Source organism: Polypterus senegalus, chromosome 2 (genome assembly GCF_016835505.1).
Source record: "Polypterus senegalus isolate Bchr_013 chromosome 2, ASM1683550v1, whole genome shotgun sequence".
Lineage (NCBI taxonomy): Eukaryota > Metazoa > Chordata > Cladistia > Polypteriformes > Polypteridae > Polypterus > Polypterus senegalus.
Genome location: NC_053155.1, coordinates 132394794 through 132412316, shown reverse-complemented (window position 1 = coordinate 132412316; position 17523 = coordinate 132394794). Strand labels below are relative to the sequence as shown.

Genomic DNA, 17523 nt, shown 5'->3' with positions numbered 1-17523 from the left:
CTCTACACCAACTATGCAAGCAGTTCTTTTGGTGAACACAACATGTCTCTGATATCCTGACTCTGTTCAGTCCTGACTGGAGTATAGTGAACATCATGCTCTTAAGTTAGATTTCGATTTTCTTTCCATTTTATGTTGCTTGTTTTGGTTATTTATTCAGATTGATTGTGATTTTTGCCTAGCCATTTTATAATGCTGTAGATATTCTATCAGACGGTTGTGGCGAGCGCCCACTTCTACGCGGTGTTGTGCTGGGGAGGCAGCATAAAGAAGAGGGATGCCTCACGCCTGGACAAACTGGTGAGGAAGGCAGGCTCTATTGTAGGCACATAGCTGGACAGTTTGACATCCGTGGCAGAGCGACAGGCGCTGAGCAGGCTCCTGTCAATCATGGAGAATCCACTGCATCCACCAAACAGTATCACCTCCAGACAGAGGAGTAGCTTCAGCAACAGACTGCTGTCACCATCCTGCTCCACTGACAGACTGAGGAGATCGTTCCTCCCCAACACTATGCGACTCTTCAGTTCCACCCAGGGGGGTAAACGTTAATATTATACAAAGTTATTGTCTGTTTTACATGCATTTTTATCTCTCTTTAATTTAATATTCTTCTTTATGTATGCTGCTGCTGGAGTATGTTAATTTCCAATAAATAAATGTATCTATCTATCTAGTTTTTAATATATCCATTCTTTCAATTCTCCCAAACTGTACATTAATCATACCTCCATGATATTCTTTTAACTACCTATTATTCATCTTGCTGCCTTTAGTTTTCCTTTAAACAATGATTTTTGGCTCTTTGCACTAAGAACTAGCTCTTCAAGCACATTTAGACATGGAGATCATAACAAATGGAAAAGTGGGGACATGCAAGAAGGTGAAGACTCTGTACTGGACTGACACTCCAGGTCAAGAGGATCTGACAGAGTTGCTGCAAATGCCTACCCTGATTATCCTGAATGCAAAATTGAAATAAACAATTACTTATCAACATAAATATTCTTCAAGTACAAAACATTAGTGTTTACCATATTGGCTGGTCATGACATCATGTGGACTTGTTACTTTCTCATGGATTTTGAACCCCAAGGTGGAAATGTCTGCTGTGTGAAGTTCTCATTGTGTTTAGAAGGATTTCTATTGTGGACTTTGATTTCATGTCACATTCCAAAGATATCTTAATAGGTTGATTGATGAATCTGAACTGAGGACCTTAGAGCTGCAAAATGGCAAAAGTGGGCATTGTGCTATGGTGCCAACCAGCACACATAACAGAAATTAAAATATTTTTTGTGATAAATTATATGGTAAAATACTGTGGGTACTGCGAGTTCAGTACAGGTTGAGTATTTTGTCCTATCCTCAAAGGTCCATGAACATGTTGATGAAAGTTTTTCTCAGTTATTAGAACAATAGAACATTAGAAATATTTAGACAAGAACAGGCCATTCAGACCTATCCATTTAATTCCTCCAAAATCAAGTCAGAATCCTTCAACATCAGGTTGTGTTTTGAAGATCCCTAAAGTCTTACTGTCTACCACACTACTTGGTAACTTATTCCATGTGTCTGTGGTTCTCTGTGTAAAGAAAATCTTCCTAATGTTTGTGTGAAATTTACCTTGAACAAGTTCCTAACTGTGTCCATGTGTTCTTGATGAATTCAGTCTTGATCCACTGTACTAATTCATTTAATAATTTTAAACACTTCAGTCATGTCTCCTTTTAATCTCCTTTTACTTAAACTAAAAAGGCTCAGCTCTTTTAATCTTTCCTCATAACTCAATGCCTGTAGCCCTGGAATCAACCTTGTTGCTCTTCTGTATACTTTTTCTAGTGCTGCTATGTTTTGTTTGTAGCTTGAAGACCAAAACTGCACACATAACTCCAGATGAGGCCTCACCAGTACATTATAAAGCTTCAGCATAACCTGCTTGGACTTGTACTACACACAGTGTGCTATATAACCTAACATTCTGTTAGCCTTCTTAATGGCTTCTGAACACTGTGTGGCAGTTGACAGTACCAAGTCAATTACAACTCCTAAATCTTTTTCAAAATGTTACTTCAATTTTCATACTTCTCATTGTGTATTCAAACCTCACAATTTTAGTTCCTATGTGTAACACTTTACGTTTGCTTACATTAAATTTCATCCGCCACAAACCTACCTAAGCTAGTATTCTGTCTACATTCCTCTGTAATGATTCAATGGATTTAAGATTATCTGATAATCCTCCTAGTTTGGTATCATATGCAGACTTAATCTGCTTGTTACTTACTGTATATTTCTATCTAAATCATTTATACAGCGAGAAACATAAGTATTTGAAAACCCTGTGATTTTGCAAGTTCTCCCACTTAGAAATCATGGAGGGGTCTGAAATTAACATTGTAGGTGCATTCCCACTGTGAGAGACAGAATGTAAAAAAAAATTCAGGAAATCACATTGTATGATTTGTACAGAATTTATTTGTATTGCACTGCTGCACATAAGTATCTGAACACCTGAGAAAATCAGTGTTAATATTTGGTACAGAAGCCTTTGTTTGCAATTACAGAGGTCAAACCTTTCCCGTAGTTCTACAGGTTTGCACACACTGCAACAGGGATTTTGGGCCAGATCTGTCAGGTTCCAGGGCTGGCGCTGAGCAACACGGAGTTTCAGCTCCCTCCAAAGATTTTCGATTGGATTTAGGTCTGGAGACTGGCTAGGCCACTCCAGAACCTTGATATGCTTCTTACAGAGCCACTCCTTGGTTATCCTGGCTGTGTGCTTCGGGTCATTGTCATGTTGGAAGATCCAGCCATGACCCATCTTCAGCGCTCTGACTGAGGGAAGGAGGTTGTTGCTCAAAATCTCACAATAAATGGCCCCATTCATCCTCTCCTTAATACAGTGCAGTCGTCCTGTCCCCTTCGCAGAGAAGCACCCCCAAAGCATGATGTTTCCACCCCCATGATTCACAGTAGGGATGGTGTTCTTGGGATGCAACTCCTCCTTCTTTTTCCTCCAAACACAGCGAGTGAAGTTTAGACCAAAAAGGTCTATTTTGGTCTCATCTGACCACATGACTTTCTCCCAAGCCTCCTCTGGATAATCCAGATGGTCATTGGCAAACTTCAGACGGGCCTGGACATGTGACGACTTGAGCAGGGGAACCTTCCGTGCAATGCATGATTTGAAACCATGACGGCATAGTGTTCTACCGACAGTGGTCCCAGCTCTCTTCATGTCATTGACCAGCTCCTCCCGTATAGTTCTGGGCTGATTCCTCACGTTTCTTATCATCTGTGATACCCCACAAGGTGAGATCTTGCATGGAGCCCCAGTCCGAGGGAGACTGACAGTCGTCTTTAGCCTCTTCCATTTTCTGACAATTGCTCCAACAGTTGATCTATTTTCACCAAGCTGCTTGGCAATTGCTCTGTAGCCCTTTCCAGCCTTGTGGAGGTCCACAATTTTGTCTCTGGTGTCTTTTGACAGCTCTGTGGTCTTGCCCATGGTAGTAGTTGGAGTCTGACTGACTGTGGGGTGTACAGGTGTCTTTAAAGAGATCAGACAGGTGCTAATAATTAATTTTGTTGCTTCCTCATAGAACTCCAACATGTTAGTAAAACATGACCTCCCTCTTCTGAACCCATGCTGACTGTTTTGAAAAACTGCTGTTTTTGCCATCTGTTGCTCAATCTTTTCTAAATAATCCCCCCCATTAATTTACTTGTGATGCACATTAAGCTTACTGGCTTATATTTGCTTGGATCTGCCCAATCACCCTTTTTATATAATGGGATAATATTTGCCATTTTGCAGTCCATTAGAATTTCTCCATTGTACGGTGGCTTCCAAAAATATGTGTCAAAGGTTTATATATGTACTCTCTAACTTCCTTAAGAACTCAAGGGTAAATATTATCTGGTCCTATGATGTGTTTGATTTCAACCTGTTTAATCCAAGCACTACTTCTCCCTCTACAATTTCCTGTTTGCTCAGTACCTCCTTAGTAGTCCCTGTTACCACAGCGCGGTTATCCACTGCATCACATGTGAAAACCTCAGAAAAATGCAAGTTTAGAGTATCTCCTTGTTCATTTTCTGAATATTTTAATTACCCTTTACTATTCCTGATACTCTTCACCTTCTCCTTGACTATTCTTTAACTACTAAAATACTACTAAAAACTGAAAAGAATCTCTTTGTCAAATTTCATTTAGTAGTTTTGTATTGTATTTCATTGTCATTTTTCTGTTGTTTTTAATTCATTGGCACATATACTGTATAACAGTGGTTCTCAACCTGTGGGGCACCCCTAGGGGGGCGAAGATGTGAAAAAAAGAAAACAAGAATCATAAATATGAAAAAGAACATCTGTTGAAACCAAAACAAATTAACTTAAACTACATTCTGATACTACAACAATAAATACAGAGTTAGATAAATGTTGATAAAAGTTAAGTAGGTATAATAAAATATGCATCTACATTTCAAAACAATGTTAGGGGGGGCGCAATTAAAACTGTTATGAAAACTCGGGTCACAAATACTTAAAGGTTGAGAAACGCTGCTGTATAATTTTTGTGAAAAATTAATCATCAAGATGACTTTATACAAAACAAATTAAAGGGAACACAGGATGGTGCTTGTTGTCCATGACCAGGAGAAAGACATGGAAAAATGCCAGAAATCAAAACACTGCCGGAAATCTTAGCTGAAAAAATCAAAGCAAAGAAGTCAATATCAACACTTTCTTAAAGTAATTTTTATGTAGTAGTAGTTATTATGCTTTTTCGAATAACCAGTAAGCACATGGCACTGACATTAGAACATTAGAACAATCTAGACTAGAACAGGCCATTCAGACCAACAAACTTGCCAGTCCAATTCACTTCATTCTTGAAAAAATAACATCAAGTCTACTTCTGAAAGGCCCTGAAGTCCTCCTGTCTACCACACTACTTGGTAGCTTATTCCATGTGTCTGTTGTCATCTGTGTAAAGAAAAACTTCCCAATGTTTGCGCAAAATTTACCCTTAACAAGTTTCTAGCTCTGTCCCTGTGTCGTTGTTGAACTCATTATAAAATAACAGTCTCGATCCACTGTACTAATTCTCTTCATAATTTTAAACACTTCAGTCATGTCACCTCTTAATTTTCTTTTGTTTAAACTGTATAGGCTCAGCTCTTTTAATCTTTCCTCGTAATTCATCCCCTGCATCCCTGGAATCAGCCTTGTAGCTCTTCTCTGGACTTTTTCTAGGACTTCTATGTCCTTAAAACCGTCACAGGAATGATGTCATTCATTGTGTGTACACCTCCAGCCATCTGAGCCTATGCAAAGAAAATGGCAGCACCCACAATGTAAACAACACAGCATCTGAAATGATAATATATATGAAAATATAGCAAGTTTTAAACTACTAATTCTAGCACAAAGTAAATATTATAAATTGGCAGTCAATAGGCAAAAACCTCCAAAGAGAACAGAGAAGATCAAAAATAATACTGAAGTGTAAGAGACATAAAAAACAGAATCATAAGTGTAGCTGAGCCAAGACCCCAAGGGCTGTTTTCTCTTTTGAAGCAATGACACTAATCAGGAAGAGCAGTAATCATGACCTTGCCCACCCACCAGTGAAATGTTAAAAAGAGTCCTGATTCCCAGTGTGACTGTCTAACAGTCAATGTTGATCATCATTATCATAATTGTTCTGGATATTCAGAGAAATATCTGTTATGATAACTATTGGAAGGGCATTCCACAATACAGAAATATTTAGTAAAACAAAGAATGGGTTTTCTGGCTCATTCCCAACTGTGAATTAGTGTGAAAGTTCTGTATATGGCTGCTAAAGCTCTGTGATGTCGTAGCTGATACTGAAGCATCATGATCTTAAGGAAGATGACAGCAGCTCTCTGGTGGGTCTTTCATATATACACCTGCGGGGCATCATGGGAATTGGAGTTCCAATGTGCAGCCCCACTGGGTCTCATGGGAGCTGCCAAAGGGAGTTGGTGGAAAGAGGTTCCCTCCTTTTAGGAAGGCTCTGCCCGAAGTGGTTCCTGGATGCAATATGGTGGCACTGGATGTACTTCTAGGGCTGGTATAAAGAAAGCCATTCTTCCTTACTCTGTGAGTCAGAGCTGGGGGAAGAGGATGAGGTTCACTGAGGAGGAGTAGGCAGAGAATGAAAGAAGAGATAAAAGAGAAAGATTTATTGTATTTAACAAAGAAACCATTTGCAAAATAAATCATTTGTTTCCACCTGGGATTTGTGTTTGTATTGTTGTGCGTGGGACTTGGGGTGCTGCAGTGTCCCATACTGCTCCATATATATAGTAATGGATGGCAGGGGCCTTGGAAGGACAAGGGGAGCAAGTGTGGACAGAGCATCACTTCCCCCGGAACACTACTGTAGATGGCAAACTCCCTAGATGGCATTGATACCTTGGACTCCCCCAGGGCTTCATGGGAATTGGAGTTCATTACAGCCCTGTTGGGATCCGGGGGTGCTGCCAGGATGTGTTGCAATTGTCCCTGAGCCTGTGTGGACGGTTCTTCCGCCACACCCAGAAGTGGGTCAACAAGCACCTGGAACACTTCTGGGTGACCTATATAAGGGGCCAGCAGACACTACTCCGGAAGCCAGAGTCAGGAGGAGAGGAACTAAGCTTGCCGGAGAGGAGTGGAGGAGATAAAGAAGAGAGAGATTTCATTGGTATTTATTTGAGTTTGTGCTTAGTGTGGGACTGAGTTTATTTCTTTTATAAGTGTGCCTCCCGTGTCTGTCTGTGTCAGGTCGGCACCCATATAGCACATTTTGTTACTATATATATATATATATATATATATACATATATACACACATACACACTCACCAGCCACTTTGTTAGGTACACCTTTTTAATACCAGGTTGGACTCCGTTTTGCATTCATAGCTGTTGTAACTTTATGTGGCATGGATTCAGCAAGGTGTTGGAAATATTTCTCAGGTATTTTGCTCCATATTGACATGGATTTGTTCTTCTTGCTATTAAAGTTTGTTTGTTTTAATTTACTATTGGCTCTTCTGGTTTTTGACCACTTTCTTCTAGAATTATGTTTTGAGAATTTCTGAGTTACTTCTTTTTTGGAAATATACAGTAGGAATTTGAGCATTTTTTTGTACTTCTTTCTTTATTTATGTTCTTATGTTGTGAGATTTATTTTTTATTTTTTCTGATCAACTTTTTTGGAATTCGCTTTAGATCTTAAAGTTATTTTGCATGGCTTTTTAAAGATCCTCCTTTCTTTTGGGTGATTTTTGCACGTCTCTGTCATTTTTGGAGTGTGCAGGTCTCAGGACTTTTTTGAGGCATTCAAGTTTTTTGTTGTTTTAAATAAATAAATATATATATATATATTAATAAAGAGAACACAGAAAGATATAAAAATGCTGGGGATTCACAACAGACTCCACATTTATTAATTTAAACAAATGAATGAATTGAAAGCCATTTGGTGGATTTTCTAGGCCATGTACAGTACCCAGGAGAGTGGAAGGTGTGGAGTCACGAGAACATTGGAGACGGGCTTAGAGAAATCTTTGCACATTTCTCCTTAATGTAGAAACAAAAAAGCCTGCTGTGCAACCACCAAATCCTCCCTGAGTTTTCCCTTTGTCATTATTTTGAATGCCCTGACTCCACAAAATAACAAAGGTCGAGGCCTTCAAAAATAGCCCACATAACAGCCCTGGTCCCAGGAAAATTGGTGGCCATAGACATCACTTGGCAATAAAATGGTGGTCACAGCCAAGGAATAGTCAAGAATATCAGAACTTGATACATCTTTCGAGGTAGAGTACCAAAAAAACTCCATCTAGGTGTAGGAACAAGTTCACCAGAAATCTTTATAAAATGTAAGTTTTATTAACAAAAAATATATATTTAGCAACATGCATAGGCTGGGAGCATGTGTAACAACCATAAAACAAAAAAGAGGCAAAATGGAATCCTTAGCAAAGAAGCCCCTACATGTTTAACCAAAATCTGAATTCTTAAAACAATAACAGAAAGTCAAGTTAAACAGTAAATCCAAAGAAGCCATGATCAAAAAGGAGAACTCACCAAAACACCAAGCACATTCAATGAACAGCGAGGGATTGCATTTCCATCAGCCTTTACAGGGCTGGGAGCAGCTAATCAAAAGTGATGGACAGGTGGCTCCACCTGTTGGGGGAACCACCCACAAAATAGTGGAACACCAGAGAACAATATCAAAGCATGTAGAAACTAATAATAAATAAAACTAACATAAAATTTATAATTTGGCAAATAATAAAAATAAACAACAACATTAGCATAAATAATTGTAATAAAAGAAACAAAAAAGACAAAAAGACATAATCCAGGGAGGAACCCTGGCTAACACATACCACTTGTAAGACTTGTATCAAACTCCCACATATGACAATATAATAACAGATATCATTTTATATCTCTAGTATATATAGATTAACTTCCATGTTCAGAAATTCTTTAAAATAAAAATTACCACAATGTAGTCATTACAAGGGAACATAACAGTAATACAGACCTCACAAGTGCACTATTTTTAAACTTATTACAATACAAAGATTGAGATGAAAGACTTAATATAACATAGACAAAGATCAACTGCTGTTAGTGGAAGAGTTCATCAGGAGCTTGTTCATGATTGATGAAGAGAAGGTGGCAAGCAGACTGGAGCCACAGTGGCTGTTCTGTGGGCACTGAACCAGCCAACAGTTGTGAAGCAGGAGCTGAGTTTAAAGATAAAACTCGGTTTAGCTGATGGTCATGAGCTGTGGGTAATTATCAGAAGAATGAGATCGCAAGTACAAGCGACAGAAATGACAACTGACACTCTGTGATAGGGTGAGAAGCTGAACAGTTTGAGAGAGCCTCAGAGTTCAGTTGCTGCTTCTCAGGATTGAGATGAGCCAGTTGAGGTGTTTTTTTGGTATGTTGTAAGTATCCCTGGGAGGTTGTTCCCCCTAGAGCTGCTCTGAAAATATCCTAAAGAGTGAAGACTGTGTGACAGACCCAGGACACACTGAAAGGAATTATATTTCTCAGGTGGCTTTGGAAACGCCTGGGAATTCTCCAGGAAGAAATGGAAGGTGTAGCTGGTAACTGGGGTCTGGGCTGCCCAGCTTGGCCTGCTGCTGCAGTAACCATCACCTGGAGATAGATAGATAGCTAGATAGACAGATACATAAATAGATAGATAGATAGATAGATAGATAGATAGATAGATAGATAGATAGATAGATAGATAGATAGAAATATGCTACATAAAAAGATCAATAGATATATGTAAAAGATGCTATATAACATAGATAGTGAAAGGCACTATATAAACTAGAGAGTAAAAGATATAGATAAGAAATGCTATATAAAAAACATCAATCGACAGATGTGAAAGATGCTATATAAAATAGATAGAAAGGTTTTTGTTTTTACAAATCAAGCTTGCAAATGAGTCAATAAGTTGACTGAGTCTCTTGACATAGCTGTGTTGTGTCAAGTGTCAGAGATGAGATAAACTATTCTACAGCACTTTTTTCTTCAATTTTGTTTTTTAGTGTCAAAACCCTGAATCTTATTACAGACAGCAGGCAGACACTGCACAAGTGTCAACTATAAATAGAGAGTGGCAAGGTTCTCTGAAAAAAGGAGTACAGCCAATAAATAGAGTGCTTTACTTAACAACATCATCAACAAATTTAGTCAGCAATGAAGAAATAAATGGCTTAAGAATTCTTTTGAATATGTTTACCAAGCACATACATTAAATATAAATTCAGAGTGTTTTCATTTGCACTGTAAGATGAAAATGGTACAAGCTTAAAAGTTCTTTAGCAGTTTTTTTTTTCTTGATGGAGGGGTGATAGTCTTACAATACAATGCAATTTATCACACAATACCAAAATCACACAAGAAGTGCCGCAATGGGCTTTAACTGGCCCAGCCTCTTGACAGCCCCCCAGCCTTGATTCTCTAAGACGACAAGAAATAACTCTCAAAAAAAACCCTTGTAGGGAAAAAAATGGAAGAAACCTTGGGAAAGGCAGTTCAAATAGAGACCCCATTCAGGTAGGTTGGGCATGCAGTGGGTGTCAAAAAGAAGGGGGTCAATACAATACAGTACACAGAACAGAACGAATCCTCAATACAAAATAAACAAAATAAAAATTTTAGAAAATTTAACAGTAGATGATATCACATAATATGATTTGGATTTGTTTAGAGTCCTCATCCTTCAAGCTGCCTCCCCCATTTGGCCATTCCACAGCTGAAATAGCGCTAATCCAATGAAAAGACCCCTCTTTCCCACAGTTCCTGCGATCCTCCATCAGAGATGACTTTACCTTAGGCAGGCAAAACAACTTGGCAGGTGGACAGTAGCACCAAGTGCCACATTTGAGTACCGAGGAGCGAAACAGAATAGGTGAGGGTTAGTAACAAATTATAACTATCATATTACTTATGTTTTAGTGCTAATGACTAACAACAGAGATGCAGTCTGTACAGTTAATCAGTAGCTCTAGTCAGGATATGCTAAACTGAAGTAGTGAGTCTTCAGCTGGGACTTAAAAGCTGAGACCGAAGGGGCATCTCTTACAGTAGCAGGCAGACCATTCCACAGTTTAGGGGCCCTGTAACTAAAAGCTCGACCTCCCACTGTTATTTTATTAATCCTTGGAATCATAAGCAGACCTGCATCTTGAGATCTTAATGTGCGCTCTGGTTTGTAAGTCATGATAAGTTCAGACAAGTAAGCCGGACCTTGGCCATTTAATGCTTTATATGTTAAAAGGAGGATTTTGAAATCTGCCCTAAACTTAACCGGGAGCCAGTGTAAGGATTTAAGAACTGGAGTTATGTGTTCGTATTTTCTTGTTCTTGTAATAATTCTTGCAGCAGCATTTTGGATTAACTGGAGGCTGTATAAAGAACAGTTTGAACAGCCAGTGAACACCACATTGCAGTAGTCAATCCTACTAGAAATAAATGCATAAAGTAATTTCTCAGAATCCTGTTTATTTAGAAAACGCCTTAATTTCCCAACATTTTTAAGATGGAATAAACATGATTTGGACGACTTTGTAATATGCTTTAAATGACATGCTAGAGTCAAAGATAACTCCTAGATTGCGGGCTGATTCAGTAAAATTAATTGGGATTCCAACTGAGTTAAATGATGACAAAATATTGCTGTGATCAGCGTCATTCCCTCCAACAATTAACATCTCTGTTTTATCTGTATTTAAAGACAAGTAGTTCTCATTCATCCATTCCTTTAATTCACTAATGCAACTAATTAAAGACAACATCAGAAAAACTTCATTTGATTTAAATGAAAGGTGTAACTGGTTGTCTCAAATGAAAATTAACATTATGTTTCCTAATTATAGATCCCAGTGGAAGCATGTAAAGTGAAAACAGTAAAGGTCCCAGTACTGAGCCCTGCGGGACACCATATTGAACTTCTGTGTATAATGATGGAGTACTGTCTGCACATTTCTGTACATACTGGAATCGATTTGATAAATAAGAACTGAACCAAGCGAACACAGGGCCTGTAAGCCCAACATCGTTTTCTAGCCTGTGCAGTAAAATAGAATGGTCAATGGTGTCAAATGCTGCACTTAAGTCTAACAACATAATTACAGTGGAGTTTCCTTCATCAGAGGATATCAGAATGTCATTTACAACCCGTGTTAGTGCGTTTCTGTACTATGACCAGTGCGAAAGCCAGACTGGAATTTTTCAAATAAATTGTAATGTGTAAGGTGTGAGTGAAGCTGATTGGCGACTACTTTTTCTAGTATTTTAGAGAGAAATGGTAAATTTGAAATAAGCCTATAGTTATTCAGTATGTGTGGGTCTAGGTCTGACTTTTTAAGTAATGGTTTAATTACTGACACTTTTAGTGCATCAGGTACTGTGCCATGCAATAATGAACTATTGATAACGGTTAGAATAGGCGCTGCAAGAACATCCATTGCACTTTTTACTAATTTTGTTGGCACTGGATCAAGGGAACAAGTAGTGGGCTTCATTTTAGAAATTAAAGTTAAGACTTCCTGCTCAGTTACAGGATTAAAATGACTAAAGTGCTGAATGCAATGTGAGACAGGGTCTGCTAAGTTTGTATTTGGTTTGTACTGTGATACAGTGATGCTTAGATCTGGGATCTTATATTTTTAATTTTCTCATTGAAGAAGTTCATAAAGTCTGTACCATCCCCCATATTTTCTTGCCCCCATGTGATTCACAGGGCCAGCTGTGCAGACAGTGTCTAGACCATAAGAGTGTCTAAGGTACAAAAGAATTAATACGTCACCAACTGCATAGGCCTCAGTAAAACAAATATCAACAAAAATCATGTAACCAGGTCAGAGTTAGGGATAACCCAATTTACGTAGGCACAAATCTATACAAACTGCATTCACAAATTCAACTCATCTATCTATCCTTCTGTTTTCTTGTTCTGTTACTGGGCCAGGGAGCTGAAGTCAAGCCCAGTAGCACAGAATATGAGGCAGGGGGTGGCCTGTATGAGATCCCAGCCCATGTGTCCATCAATTTCAGGGGACACTCACTTGTGAACATTTAAGTGGAAGGATAACAAGCATTCTAATGGCATGCTGCCTTCCAGCTGGCCTTCTTTTCCCGTTCTTACTTGCAAATACTTTGTGGTGCTGATCCAAGAGTAGCAAGCTGTTGAACAAGAAGGTCTAGTGATGTCACTTTTGTAATGCTATGAATAAAGCTTCACTTTGAGAACCTTTGAGGAATGAAATTTGCTGTATTTTTCAAAATCTCTGCACTTTTTGTAAAAAGGATAGATTTATCCTGTATTTCAAGATAATTGTTTTATTTATTGTTCCCTTATGATCAGTATACACTGATGTGTACAGACCTTTATTATAGTGCTTACTAGGTTAGACACCATACAAAATGATGATTTAACTCTAATTTTATCTCTGATTTATTGCTTTTATACCGATTGCTATGCTACTCCTCCAAGGTTGACTGCAATACTATTTGGCACTATGTGATAGTGAACTATACAAAGAATGATGAGCAGTAATGTTGCTCTTGTTTTTTTGTATCATAATTTTTAACTGGGCTCCCTATTAAAACATAATCTACTATATAATAAAACACTAAGGTGTCTGTATCCAGTCCCTCACAGCAATCTGCTTGGTCAGTTTGGCTTTGTTGTGATTGGTCACTTTGGCTTTTGGTGATGTGATGAAAGAAGAAGTGTGAAAGTAAGATACATAAGGTGAGCAAACGCACTGGAGGTATAATGAGAGAGCTGCCTTCAAAGATGGCAAAAATAAAACCAGGAATGAGGCAAGAAAGGCACCTCAAAATGACAAAGTCTATGATGCAGACTTTACGGGAATGCGATCAATAGAGGGATAACTGGGGAAGAGAGGTTCAAACACACAAGGATACAGATGAAAGGAGCTGAAGGTACATGTAGGGCAAGAGATAGCAAACATTTTTTAATCATTCTATTACTTGTCTTTGACAGATACTGTGGCGATAATAAAGTATGACAATAGTACTGTCTTCATTTCTTTGCTGCTTGTCTTTTAACAGGGTCTGCTCTCAAAGACACTACTTTTTTCTAAACTGATTTGCAAACTGAGAGGGGTGATAAGAAGATGCCATTGCAGACAGAATCTTGATTGGTCACTAGAGAAGGGGGAGGTTCTCCTTATCTTAACTGGCTAAAATTGGCACACCCTGCACTTTAAACCCAGCAGCTCTGAGTAAGGATGAACAAACAAGGGGGTCACCACCTGAGCAAATTTACAACTGGTAACAACAGTCATTTTTTGATAGTGAGTCATAGGAAAGGCACTATATAAAACAATAATTGACTGCAATATAAATCATGATTCATTACATAGTCTTTTGTGATAATGCTCTCTGTAAAAAGCTCATTACAGTGAAAAAGATCATAAAAAGTGAGTTTGGAGATTTCTTCCATATGTGATGTCTAGATTATAATATTTCTTTCTAATACTGTGCTGATTTTTGTGATGATAATCACTGTAGAATGCATTATACAGTATAAAACAATCATTATTTGTAATGCTTCTGTTAATTCCTTGCTCACTGCAAAAGGCACCTTGTAAAAAGAATAACAGTTTTTGGTTGGGTACACACTTTAAAGTCACTATATAAAGTCAGCCTGTCTAATATTTTTCTTGATTCATTTTAACACTTTTTATTATTGATCAGGGTTGCTGGCATTAGATAAGGCCATGATATTCTTGAGTCTTTGCAAAACCCTTTATTTTATTTGTTAATAACTTGTGTGTCCTTCGCCAAATTTACTAGCAAGTTCATCAACGTTGTTTGAAATTTTTTACGTCTTAATTACACTGTAGTTAGTGTATGGACATCACTTCTCCTGCCTTTAATGCTGTTTACATAATCTTTTTAGTCTTTTGTTTAATAAGTGAATTGTCTAGACAAGGGGTCCCCAACTCCGGTACTGGAGGGCCGCAGTGGATGCAGGTTTTTATTCTAACCCTTTTCTTAATTAGCGACCTGTTTTTGCTGCTAATGAACTTCTTTTGAATTAACTTTAATTGACTTGCTCTTGAAGAGACAGACCCCATAATTGTTTCTTTTTCCTTAATTAGTAGCCAAACAATAACAAGATATAAAATGATCCAAATATGACCAGCAAACTGTGTTGATCATACAATATCTGAAAATAAAGAAAGGTGAAGGTCAGAGGAATGTCGATCTGCTCCACACAACATTTTCACAGTGCTGTTAGAAAAGAGGAAATCAATAATTTCGGTAACGTATGCTGTTGCACAATGAAAGCAGCAACAAGCCATGGAATTAAAGAATGGATTTAATTAACAACAAGAATCAGAGCCTAATTAAGCAACTGGTTGTAGAGACGTTAGTTGGAGTTTGAGGCCCTGACTTAGTTGGTCTTCTGTTGGCTAATCCACTTCACATTTCACTTCTGTTTGGGTGCCATTTAAGAAAAGTAATGAAGAGATTCAAAGGAACAATGAAGAAATTCAGGGGAACAAAAACAAGTCAATCACAATGAAAGGAAAATGAGTTAATTAGTAGCAAAAACTGGTCACCAATTACGAAAAGGGTTAGAATGAAAACCTGCAGTCACTGGGACCCACCAGAACCGGAGTTGGAGACCCCTGGTCTAGGTTATTGCATGTAGTACACACTCACTTAACATTAGCGGGGCCTTAACAGATGGATTTCTGAATTTGTCTTTTCCACCAGTGTACATGTTTTAGGACACATGCCTGAAATTTTTTATTTCCTGGAAAACCTTTAGGGGCGGCACAGTGATACAGTGTGTAGCGCTGCTGCCTTGCAGTTAGGAGACCCAGGTTCACTTCCCAGGTCCTCCCTGCGTGGAGTTTGTATGTTCTCCCCATGTCTGCGTGGGTTTCCCCTGGGTACTCTGGTTTCTTCCCACAGTCCAAAGTCATGCAGGTTAGGTGAATTGGTGATCCTAAATTGTCCTTAGTGTGTGTTTGGTGTGTGTGTGTGTGCACCCTGTGGTGGGCTCGCTGCATCCCCAGGGTTTGTTTCCTGCCTTGTGCCCTGTGTTGGCTGGGATTGGCTCCAGCAGACCCCCATGACCCTGTAGTTTGGATATAGCAGGTTGGATGATGGATGGAAAACTTTTAGTGATTATGGTAAACAGTTTCAAGCTGAATGCAAATGTAATTTCAAATTGAGTGTAACATGTAGGAATTTGGAGAAACGTGAAATTAACATTTAATGAATTTAGTGTGTTTACTCGCTTAATGATGTTGACACATTGCTTTAGTTCAACTGTGCTAAAAATATTTGGTTGCTGATTTTCATTTATACTCAAAATCTAATGCGTTTCACATCAGTGTTCAAAAATAGTTGTTCAGCACTGATAAATTCCACCTCCCCTAATACTGCTCTTTAATTCCATTGTTCTGGTATAACCATGCACCAATATTAGCAGCGAAAAAGTACAAGTGTGAATGTTGAAAGTAAATCTTTAGCAACATGTGGTACTCCATTGTTTTGTATGCTTCTACCCTGTTCTTCAGTTGCCAAGAAAATCCTCAACAGCATTCTTGAATGCCTTCCATGTGCTTTCCTCCAGCCCTGTTTGCAGATCTTAAACTGCTTGTCATTGGTGATGTGTCTGATGTAAAATAAAAATGCCTTCCTTAATCTTGGCATCGGTTATTTGTGAGAAATGTCTGTCTCAGCTGTCAGTATCCTTCACCTTTCTTGTTCATTGCTTTCACAAAGTTTTTCATCGCTGTGAGTGAGTTAGTGTGCCATCAGAATGGTTGGTAAAGCCTTTAGGATTGGGGCTGGTCTTCCATTTTTCCATGATAAATTGATTTCAGAGAGCACACTGGAAACACTGAAAAATTGCTAATGTTATTGTCTGTAGAAATTATACTTTATTAAAACCATAGAGGTTCAAAAGTGGTGTCAGATGCATAAGGGAAGTCATCCCTTTATGAGAAAGAATTTCAAGGGTAATCCAGCGAAAAGATCTTGGGGGAACACACCAGCTCACCCATCTCAGGAGGCCATGGAAGACCTTGCCCTCAAACTGTGTCTTCCAGCTTTTCCTACTTCAAAACATTGTGTCTAGCATACTGTCATTTACTACCACCAAGGAAGAGAACAGATCTTCAAACATTGACTGTGAACCCATTTTTTGCCTGTTAAAGCTAATAAACAGCATTTCCACTGTGAAACCCAACACGCTGATGTCATTCTTTTTACATTGTCATGATAAAAAGAGCACTCTGTGATTCAAATAAATTAATTTTTGACATCCATTAGTATATTCATGTGATAAAACCTTTAAGTTTTATACAGGTTAAAATGCTGACATTTCTTTTTAACTTTTTAACTTCAAATAAGAACACCATTATGAAGACAACTATTTAAACTTTAATTCATACATTCAAGTTACCAGTGAACAGTTTTGTCATCCAGATGATTTTAATACTTACTTTCTTTCTCATTTCAAATACCAGTCTGATCTCTCTTGTTCAAAAATGCAGTCCTCATAGGTTTAGCTTGTCTTTTGTAAGCTGGTGGCCGGCTGGGCAGCTATTTATAGTAGACAATGCGATCAGGACTATTTTGGGAAGAGAGTGCAAGCAGGCTGAGAGCTAAACACTGTTGAGAGGACATTATATTATTTTTCACTTTATTGGATGATATTACATCATATACTTTAATAAAAGAACAAACCAAATAAACTATTACTATAAAATTAGAAACACATTTGAATATTCGTGGAACTGTGTACAAATCTTTTATGACCCTCAAAATATACATAATTATGCAATTGGTTAATATCTTTACCTATGGTGATGTACAAGATCAGAACACAGTGCAATTCCTTTTACATTGGCCTATTAGAAAGGGAGTGCAATGAGATTAAGTGACAATCACTCAGTAATT

At 38.2% G+C, this 17523-nt stretch overlaps 1 protein-coding gene across 1 annotated transcript in view; it reads right to left on the bottom strand.

Moving 5' to 3' along the window:
• The window catches only part of dusp27 (dual specificity phosphatase 27), an 87052-nt gene extending 69921 nt beyond the window's left edge, over nucleotides 1-17131 (bottom strand). Inside the window, exon 1 of the mRNA XM_039744630.1 lies at nucleotides 17067-17131. The gene's annotated coding sequence lies outside the window, so the exon portion shown is untranslated. The remainder of the gene's footprint in view (nucleotides 1-17066) is intronic.
• Between the last annotated feature and the right edge of the window lie 392 nt (nucleotides 17132-17523).